Source organism: Coregonus lavaretus (genome assembly GCF_964263955.1).
Source record: "Coregonus lavaretus genome assembly, contig: HAP1_SCAFFOLD_1616, whole genome shotgun sequence".
NCBI lineage: Eukaryota > Metazoa > Chordata > Actinopteri > Salmoniformes > Salmonidae > Coregonus > Coregonus lavaretus.
The window spans coordinates 71,446-82,526 of NW_028158485.1; positions in this window are offsets into that span (position 1 = coordinate 71,446).

Genomic DNA, 11,081 nt, shown 5'->3' on the forward strand with positions numbered 1-11,081 from the left:
TAATGCTCTATAGCATTCTTAAATCATCCTGCAAATCACTTTTGTGATTTATTAGTTTGATTAGTACTTTGATTTAGAAAAGTGTCCATTTAATCTATTCTCTGGTTCGTAATGAGCCGAAGGAGAGAAATTGGGGTGTCATTCTACAAAGCCGACAAACAGACAGATCGATTTCACAGACGTTACGCGGCAGGCCTTTTGGACAGTGGGCAATGGTAACAGAATGATGCGGAGATGCAAAGTTTGGTAACAGAATGACGGTTTGTGCCACATTCTGTTACCAAACTGCAGTCATCACGTGCTCTTTAAGGTTCAGTCATCACCCTCTCTTTAAGGTTCAGTCATTACCCCACTCGTCAAGGCTGTTGCTCAGCCCAGTTTTTCAGGATTTACGATCCAGATCAAAAGGATCCTGTGTTGTGTTCAATTCTGTTCCTCCCGTCAGATTTGTTCCCTCTTAGTTTTTGGACTAAACCAATCTGAACTAATCTCTTTCAGTGGTACCCCTTCATATGCTACAGCCAAGGTCATGTCCCATGATATGACATGCACTTGTATTGGCTGTTTATTTTAAGTAATCTAATGGTTAACAGAATCATTTGATTTCTAACTGACCAACACCTGAATCAAGGATCTCTTAGTATCATCTCTGGCAATCAGAACAATAAGGTCTGGATCAAAGTTCTAGCTCTCTCTCAGACACACACCAGAGTGCACTGGGTTCCTCAGCCAGGGGCCATACCAGTCTGTCTGGGTCCTGGTTCTAGAATGGTTTGACATAATCAGCAGGGTCCAGATTCACAAAACACTTCTTACGCAAAAACTTTAGAAGCTTCTTTAAGAAAAAAAAAAAAGAAGTTCATAAAATAGTTCGTAAGTGCAATTCCTCAACAATATCTTAAGATTTAATGACTTTCTTACGAACTTCTCAAATATCTTCTTACAAATCTTTTTAAGATGGTTGTTGCTAGGTTTTTGCTAGGCAACCGTTTTAGCTAGCTATCTAGCTAGCAATGGCTATCATGTTGGCATATTTCTTACTGAGATTACTGTTCTAAAACATGTTCTTGCGTTTAAAATAATCAATACTTAAAAGTTTGAGTAAATTAAACATGGTCTATTGCTTTCATGAGCTTTTTCTCTCACTGCCCTGAGTTCAAGACAAGGATTTAGCAATCTTGGAATTAAGAACATTTCCAATAACTTTATTTTCAAGAATCTAATTTCTTCTTAACTTTTTGCCTAAGGAGAAACATAAGAAATAAGGTGGGAAAAAATCCAATAACCTTTTTAAGGAATAGCAACTTTGCTTAACCTTCTTCTTAAGTCGGCAGGTAGCTTAGTGGGTAAGAGCGTTGTGCCAGTAACCGAAAGGTCGCTGGTTCTAATCCCCGAGCCAACTAGGTGAAAAATCTGTCGATGTGCCCTTGAGCAAGGCACTTAACCCTAATTGCTTCTGTAAGTCGCTCTGGATAAGAGCGTCTGCTAAATGACTAAAATGTAAAATGTAAATGTTAAGTCTATAGTTAAGGAAAACATGCCAGTTAAGAAGACATTTCTTCTTAAGAAGGTTTTGTGAATCTGGGCCCAGGGCTGATTTATACATCCTTATTGCCGGTCTATTCTCTTGCGTCGATAGTAATCAAGTCCATGTACACCCCTGAACATCTGTAGTTAGACTGAGGAAGCCGAGTGTAGCATAGCCTTGTGTTTAATGTCCCATTCACTCTGCCCTCCTTTGAGATCTATCCCATTGGCAGCTTCAATATATTGCTGGGTTGTACTGTTCCATAGTCGACCACACATTTAGATTTCATTACTATATGATGCTCTGTTTAGTGTGTTGACGTCATTCGCATATCTGATGTGATGCATATTGTGAAAATAATATATTTAGGCTTGTAAATTACATTGTCCAGTTCAAGTTCTTGAGGAAACAGTCGAAAGTACTTTTCTAATTGTGATACTAAATGACACGTTGTTGAGGATAAACCTATAGTATATTTCTAAATGGAATGTGTGACTCATGTTACTGGAATGCTTCTGTGTCAGCCTATCCCCAGTCATTTACTTTATTTGGTATATTCCAGAACAGATTCAACTAATCAAGGGCTTGATAATTAGTTGACCAGTAAAACAGCTGTACTAGAACTGGAAGCTGATCTAGTTGGTGAAAAGACCTATTAATAAATAAAAAAAGATCAGAATTGGGCTGGCTGTGTGAACGTAACCGACTAGACCAAAACAGTGGAATGGTACTATTCAAGGAGAACTGACCCCTGCTGAATATCATTTGCTACTATACCACGGTCTCTGTGTTGGCATGATTATCCGTAGAAATATAATATTATCCATAGAAATGTATATGTGATTATCGCCCTCTGACAGACAGCTTAACTGAGATCTGAATGTCTATTTCCAATGTCTATTTCTGTTTTTAGTACCATGGGCTCATTTGTCGTATTGTTCCTGGAGCAAAGCCGTGGCGGCGTTGAGTGGTAATTGGGGGGATGATTGTGGGGTTTCATGATAGGCTGGTTTGGGCACCGCCGTCATGGCTGCACATAGTCAGTGATTACTGCCAAGATTAAAAAGTCCTTTGCACTTGTCATGCTCATTTTCATCCGTCTGAGTCTCTCCTCTCTCTCATCTGGGGTGTATTCATTACTCCAAACAGTTGCAAAACATTCTGTTGAATCTGTCCAATAGAAACACTAGTTTGTTGCAAAACAGAACGTTTTGCAACTGTTTGGAGTAATGATTACACCCCTGGGGTGTATTCACTAGGAAACTAAACGAACAAAACAGGGAGGGACCTACCTGAATTTGTCTAATAAAACTCTTGTTTCCGTTGCAAAATGTTTTGGACTAATGATTACACCCCTGGTGTTATAGTCTAGAGTAGGGCCTAACCAGGTCAAGCTGAGTGAGGAGGACCTGGGTCACATTCATTAGGGACCAAATGGAAGAAACCGGACTGAAACAGAAAGGGACTACCTGGACTTACCTGAATGAACATGACCCTCATTCTCCTGTAGGACTGGGCAATTAGACTTAGATGAGTGTCCCAATATGATTGGGGTAATATTGAGACATGGGACACATCTCATCAGTTGGTCATGAGTGAAAGAGAAATAGAGAATATTTTTTTTGGAAAGGATTTGATATGCTTCAATAAAATGGTGGAAATCTGTCCATGTCTCTGAGGTCAAAACCATCCTTCTACAATGTTGTTTCCAATACTCTCAAAAACATTCTCTCACATCTCACCCACAACCTTTCACTCAAAGCAGCAGATATGAAAGGGACTTGATAGGTGGTGGGAAAAACCTGTTCATATATCAGTGGTTCCAAAAAGAAGAAGAAGGGGTGAGCTTCTGAGAGTACTGGAGAGTAGTGTTGCTGTTGTGGGAGTATTTCTTGAGGAATTATTTCATTTTTATGGCAGTTAGACACATTGCTGATATGTTGTGAATCTGTTTTACACTAAATAACTGTGTTTACCTGGCAACTAATTATCTGTTTTCCTATTGGCCAACGCTTTAATTGTGTGGAGTTAAGCTTTATTGATACAGGAAGAGAGACAGTTCTTGTTCCGGTGGCTGATGGTGTTCAATGTGGTTTGACCATTAAAGCTGCTAAATAGTTATCCGTCTCCACCCAGTCCTTGCTCCTACAGAAAGTCATCCATCCACCTGTACTCGGACCCTCAACTTACTCGGTGATGGAGACAGTGAACCATTCCTATCTGATTCCTCCACTTACTCTATGTTTGACGGCTATGATGACAGCTATGATGACGGTTATGAGGACGGTTATCATGACAGCTATGAGGACAGCTATGATGACAGCTATGATGATGGCTATGAGGACGGCTATGAGGACTGCTATGATGATGGCTATGAGGACTGCTATGAGGATGGCTTTGATGACAGCTATGATGGGAAAGGGGATACCTAGTCAGTTGCAAAAGTAAATGCATTCAACCAAAATGTTTCTTACACATTTAACCCAACCCCTCTGAATCGGAGAGGTGCTAGGGCTGCCTTAATCGATGTCCACATCATCCTTGCCCGGGGAGCAGTTGTTGTTGGGGGTTAACTGCCTTGCTCAAGGGCAGAATGGCAGATATTTCCACCTTGCCGGCTCAGGGATTCTAACCAGACATCTTTCGGTTACTGGCCCAACGCTCTTAACCGCTAGGCTACCTGACAACTTCTTAAACATGTCAGCACCTAGCATATTACACAACCAGTGGCTAAAAGCCTAAACTTCCTACAAGCAGTAAAGAGCATGAAGACTCTCTCCTTTTTCAGCACCGTCCGACTGTGACAATCATGATGTCATTAAAATGAGACATGGAATATTCCTGTCAAAAGTGATGATTCATCCAGTTCAGTTGATTGCCTTTTCAATATTGCGTGATTTGATGTGATGCGAAGAAAATCAAATGCAAGTGCATGTGTTCCTGATTACTTCAAGACCTGTTGGATAATGTGTCAACATGATGAATGGCTTGTTTTGGGAATTTACAAAAACCTTGGTTTCTGAAATGATTTATAATCTGTTGATTCCATGTTATCCTTTTGCTTGTGTTTGTTATGTAGTGAGAAAATCACTCAGTGCCCGTTTTGCTTTCCATGTCAGTATGTATAACACTGACCTCATCCAGACTTAACCTACGTCCCAAATGGCACCCTATTCCCAACATAGTGCACTACTTTTGACCAGAGCCTGTGGTCAAAAGTAGTGCACTATATAGGGAATAGGGTGCCATTTGGGATGCAACCCTAATGTATAATCACTGTGCTACATTCTTGTTGCACCGCACATCCACACTACAGTGTCACATGCCCCAGATGGTAGTGACCCCTAAACGCCGCTGTGTTTTAACTATGACACCGAAGATTGTGGACCAGGGTTCAAACAGTGTTTGAGAGATTTCAAACAGTGTTCAATTGAGTCTGCCTGGAGTGCCAGATGGTCTGGGGTTTGCACTTTTAGGACTAGTCTATTGGTTCCATTGCGCCAGACAATCTCAATTGAGCTCAGCATAAGTATTTAAAAGCTTCCAAATACTATTTGAACCCATTTTTGCAATGGAATATTTTAACAGGTCATGGGACTGGAGTATACATGATTACTTTAACTGCCTTCGCATTTGAACAATGTTAACGATCAACAATACAGGGAGAGGGATCAAATGCCAACAAACTGTCGGGGGAGATTATACTCCTTTTTCATCTGTAGTAGTAAAAAGTGATAACCTCTTTTCTTTGGCAAATGTCAGAAAGATTTAGTCCATAAAGGGTTCTGGAATCTGTGAGCGGCACAATTTACACCGTTCTGAGGGCTCCTCCGCGTCTACTTTGTGTTAGAAATGCTATAGGTTTCTGTTTGGATGTGTTAACTGAGCCAAGTATCTTCTATCCAAACCTGGCAGGAGTGGGGATGTCTTGGCTATCACTCTGCACCATGGACGAGTCGACTATGATTTGGAGGGCCAATCATCATTTATTATTTAAGATTGTTTCTTTTTGATGGATCAAAGGAAGAATGTGTTTAATTTCTCACATTTTCCACTGTGATCTAGTGGAATCTAGCTGAAGCTTTTTGTAGACAAATAATAGCAGAACGTAGGAGATCAGTATTTTGGTATTTGCCCCGTTACCCTCTTTTAAAAGTGGAACAAAGGCGAGGAAAACCATGAAAATAATTTGTTTGAAAATTCTCATCAGAACGCAACACTGAACTAATGAATTAACAACAATGGCGGTCTCCAACACTATTGATTCAAAGGCGCCTGATGTATAAACAAAGAACATCAAAGCATACTTGTGCACTTAGTCTCACTGCTATGAGCGACAAATAACAGGGAAAACGCATGGCACATGGATCAACAGAGAGAGGAGAGGGACTGCCTAGATGGCCCAGACCCATTCCTATCCCTAGCCCCTTCCATGGCCCAGACCCATTCCTATCCCTAGCCCCTTCCATGGCCCAGACCTATTCCTATCCCTAGCCCCTTCCATGGCCCAGACCCATTCCTATCCCTAGCCCCTTCCATGGCCCAGACCCATTCCTATCCCTAGCCCCTTCCATGGCCCAGACCCATTCCTATCCCTAGCCCCTTCCATGGCCCAGACCCATTCCTATCCCTAGCCCCTTCTTTGGCCCAGACCCATTCCTATCCCTAGCCCCTTCCATGGCCCAGACCCATTCCTATCCCTAGCCCCTTCCATGGCCCAGACCCATTCCTATCCCTAGCCCCTTCCATGGCCCAGACCCATTCCTATCCCTAGCCCCTTCCATGGCCCAGACCCATTCCTATCCCTAGCCCCTTCCATGGCCCAGACCCATTCCTATCCCTAGCCCCTTCCATGGCCCAGACCCATTCCTATCCCTAGCCCCTTCCATGGCCCAGACCCATTCCTATCCCTAGCCCCTTCCATGGCCCAGACCCATTCCTATCCCTAGCCCCTTCCATGGCCCAGACCCATTCCTATCCCTAGCCCCTTCCATGGCCCAGACCCATTCCTATCCCTAGCCCCTTCCATGGCCCAGACCCATTCCTATCCCTAGCCCCTTCCATGGCCCAGACCCATTCCTATCCCTAGCCCCTTCCATGGCCCAGACCCATTCCTATCCCTAGCCCCTTCCATGGCCCAGACCCATTCCTATCCCTAGCCCCTTCCATGACCCAGACCCATTCCTATCCCTAGCCCCTTCCATGGCCCAGACCCATTCCTATCCCTAGCCCCTTCCATGGCCCAGACCCATTCCTATACCTAGCCCCTTCCATGGCCCAGACCCATTCCTATCCCTAGCCCCTTCCATGGCCCAGACCCATTCCTATCCCTAGCCCCTTCCATGGCCCAGACCCATTCCTATCCCTAGCCCCTTCCATGGCCCAGACCCATTTCTATACCTAGCCCCTTCATGGCCCAGACCCATTTCTATACCTAGCCCCTTCCATGGCCCAGACCCATTCCTATCCCTAGCCCCTTCCATGGCCCAGACCCATTTATATACCTAGCCCCTTCCATGGCCCAGACCCATTTCTATACCTAGCCCCTTCCATGGCCCATACTCATTTCTATACCTAGCCCCTTCCATGGCCCAGACCCATTTCTATACCTAGCCCCTTCCATGGCCCAGACCCATTTCTATACCTAGCCCCTTCCATGGCCCAGACTCATTTCTATACAAAGGATCTATATGTACACTAAACCACATACTGTCCCACTAAGCTGTAATTAATGTGTTATGTGACAAAACACCACATAAAACTGTCACAAAAGGAACAATAAAAGAGACACACAAGTGTGCAATGAGACAGGCTACTAAGCATCACTGATTGACTGCACATGAAATGGTTAAATGGACACATTCAAATGTCTTCAGTATCTTATCAAGCCAACTAGTACAAACACTATGAAAAGCTTCATTGGGGGCGATTACAAATGATTCAAGGCAAGTTACCTCTTGTCAATATTAAATGTAGAAAGAGCGAGAAGGTGAGAGGGGAAATGCATACACAGAAAGAAGTGCATACTGGGAAAAACACACTCTCCATGGAGATATGTTGGCGTGAGCTGAAAGTCAGGTTGCTCTTTGCATGCTCCTCTATGTGGTTTCATGGCTTGCCAATGAACACAGATTACCCCAGCTCCTCTCTCTAAGCTAGAAGGAAATCTATTAGCCATATAATGGGTCAACGGGGACTATTAAAAACTCTAGTTACGAACAGCAAGCATTGCTTTCTTTGTCTCGGTGGCCATGTTGATGGTTCTTTTAAGAGCCCTTGCGTGGCAACATTTGGATTTATAGGCTAAATGTGCTCAACTTGGTCAAGGTTCTATGCGGGACCACACGTCTTTAGACTGAAATTTTTAGACCTATTTTCCTTTTGAGAAAGATTTATATTGATGTTTCAAAACACTAATAAGCGAATTATTGCACGGATTATTTACAAAATAATGTGTAGCCTTCAGAAAGTATTCATACCCCTTGACCACATTTTGTTCTGTTACAGCCTGAATTTGAAATGGATTTTAAAAAATTGTCACTGCCCTAAACACAATACCCTATGATGTCAAAGTGGAATTATGTTTTTAGATTAATTAATTAAAAATGAAAAGCTGAAATGTCTTGAGTCAATAAGTATTCAACCCCTTTGTTAGGCAAGCCTAAATAAGATCAGGAGTACAAATGTGCTTAACAATTTACATAATAAATTGCATGGACTCACTGTGTGCAAGAATAGTGTTTAATCTCTGTACCCCATACAATTATATGTAGTCCTGTGTAGCTCAGTTGGTAGAGCATGGCACTTGCAACGCCAGGGTTGTGGGTTCGATTCCCACAGGGGACCAGTCTGCTAAATGACTATAATGTAATGTATCTGTAAGGTCCCTCAGTCGAGCAGTGAATTTCAAACACAGATTCAACCACAAAGAAGGGCATCTATTGGTAGATGGGTTAATAAAAGCAGACATCCCTTTGAGCATGGTGAAATTATTAATTGCACTTTGGATGGTGTATCAATACACCCAGTCACAACAAAGATACAGGCGTCCTTCCTAACTCAGTTGCTGGAGAGGAAGGAAACAGCTCAGGAATTTCCCCATGAGCCCGATGGTGACTTTAAATAGTTTGAGTTTAATGGCTGTGATAGGAGAAAACTGAGGATGGATCAACAACATTGTAGTTACTCCACAATACTAACCTAATTTACAGAATGAAAAGGAAGCCTGTACCTAATTTACAGAATGAAAAGGAAGCCTGTACAGAATAAAAATATTCCAAAATATGCATCCTGTTTGCAACAAGGCACTAAAGTAATACTGCAAAAATATGGCAAAGCAATTATCTTTTTGTTCTGAATACAAAGAATCCAATACAACACATTACTGAGTACCACTCTCCATATTTTCAAGCATACTGGTGGCTGCATCATGTTATGGGTATGCTTAGAATCGTTAAGCACTGGGGAGTTGTTCAGGATAAAGAATTTATGGAATGGAGAGGAAAACTTGGTTCAGTCTGCTTTCTACCAGACACTGGATTCATCTTTCAGCAGGACAATAACCTAAAACACAAGGCCATATCTACACTGGAGTTGCTTACCAAGAAGACAGTGAATGTTCCTGAGTGGCCAGAGTTACAGTTTTGACTTAAACATCTACTTAAAGCTATGGCAAGACCTGGAAATGGTTGTCTAGCAATGATCAACAACCAATTTGACGGAGCTTGAAGAATTTAGAAAAAAAAATGGGCAAATGTTGCACAATCCAGATGTGTAATGCTCTTAGAGACTTACCCAGAAAGACTCACAGCTTTAATCGCTGCCAAAAGTGATTCTAACATGTTTTGACTCAGGGTTGTGAATACGTATGTAAATTTGATATATGTATTTCATTTTCAATCAATTTGCAAACATTTTGAAAAACATGTTTTCACAGAAAAATAATGATTTAATCCATTTTGAATTCAGGCTGTAACAACAACTTACATGTGGAATAAGTCAAGGGGTATGAATACTTTCTGAAGGCACTGTAAGTCCACAAAGTAGCAACAACAGATTTATGCAAATTCTGTTGAGCATCTCCCTCATTGCATGTCTTCTGTAGAACACAGAACAAGGTTCTGAAGGTTCTTGTTCTCTCAGTGCTGCTGTGTGATGTGGATTTGGCAAAAACACAGAGAGGACCATTAGAGTCCAGCCAGGCAGCCACCATGTAGTAAAACCATTCCACTGCAAAATTCATAATGACAGACTGAACAACTTTGGACAAGTCTGGAAAACAAGAGAAACGCTGACAATTTCCTTCTGGGCCACACAGCTTACTACAGAATAATCCACCTAATTGGTTTCTGATTCAGGGGATGGTAGAAAACATGCTCACTGCATAATCCATCAATAGAACAATACTACTGACAATGTCACTATGTCCCCATTGGTTCAGGAAAACAACTGTAGTGAGAGGACCTTGTTGTTCTCTCCACTCTAGACAATATCCAACATCACCATTTGTGAGTGTCCCTCACATCCATTGGATTCACAGAACTACTGAACACAGCCCTTGACTGGACTAATCAAAAATGTTACTTAGAGACAGTGATGATATTTCTGCCAGTGCGATAGTACTACCTGTCTGTCAGTCTGTCAGTCAGTCGGACAGATGGACATTCGTCCTCTGTGGTTGCTGAGCCTTCTGATTAGGCACTAGGGAGGTTGTAGCTATGGCGACCACAGGAGGGCAGAGCCCCACCACTAATAATAAACATTCCTAGACAGACACAGTGGGGAACAGGGTTAGATAGGATTTACACAGGAGAATTCCTCAAAGATAAATGATGTTGCATTCTACTACAGGATGCTACTGCACTTTTACTGTTTGCTGTCTCTATGTCCTATTTCCTTGACTATGATTATTACTATTCATTTCATTTCTGCAGTGTTGTACATATCTGGAATGGAAATGTGTTAGGTGGGAGGGAAGTGAAGAAGAAGAAGAAGAAGAAGAAGAAGAAGAAGAAGAAGAAGAAGAAGAAGAAGAAATGAATATATCCCACTGTATAGTTTGTGTTCATATGTAAAGTCTCTATCTGCACCAATAGGCTAGGTCCCTCTAATCATTTAGCTCAAATTTATTTCATGAAATCTTGTGATCTAATACATTTACGGGTGCAAGCAAGCACTTCATGTCTAAGCTTAATGTGATGAAATATTACTTAATGAGCAAAACTCAAATATCATAACAGGAAATGAGGATGTGGTTAGCATAGTTGCTGATTACCGGATGGCCCCGTTTCCAAAACACGAAAAGGGAAGTGGCCGAGTTGTGTTTTGACATGTGCACTGAGACGATCCCCTCACCCTCTCACTAAACATATTCCTCTCAGACGGAGACTGAATGACTGAATCGCACATTTGAAATATGAAATGATTCAACAGGAATAATAGGGGTGACTCTAGCTCACATATTATGGAAATGTCCAATGCTAGCTGCAAAGAAGACAGCAGGGAAGTTGTCTGAGACCTTTGAGAAGTAACACACATACAGGATGATACCAGG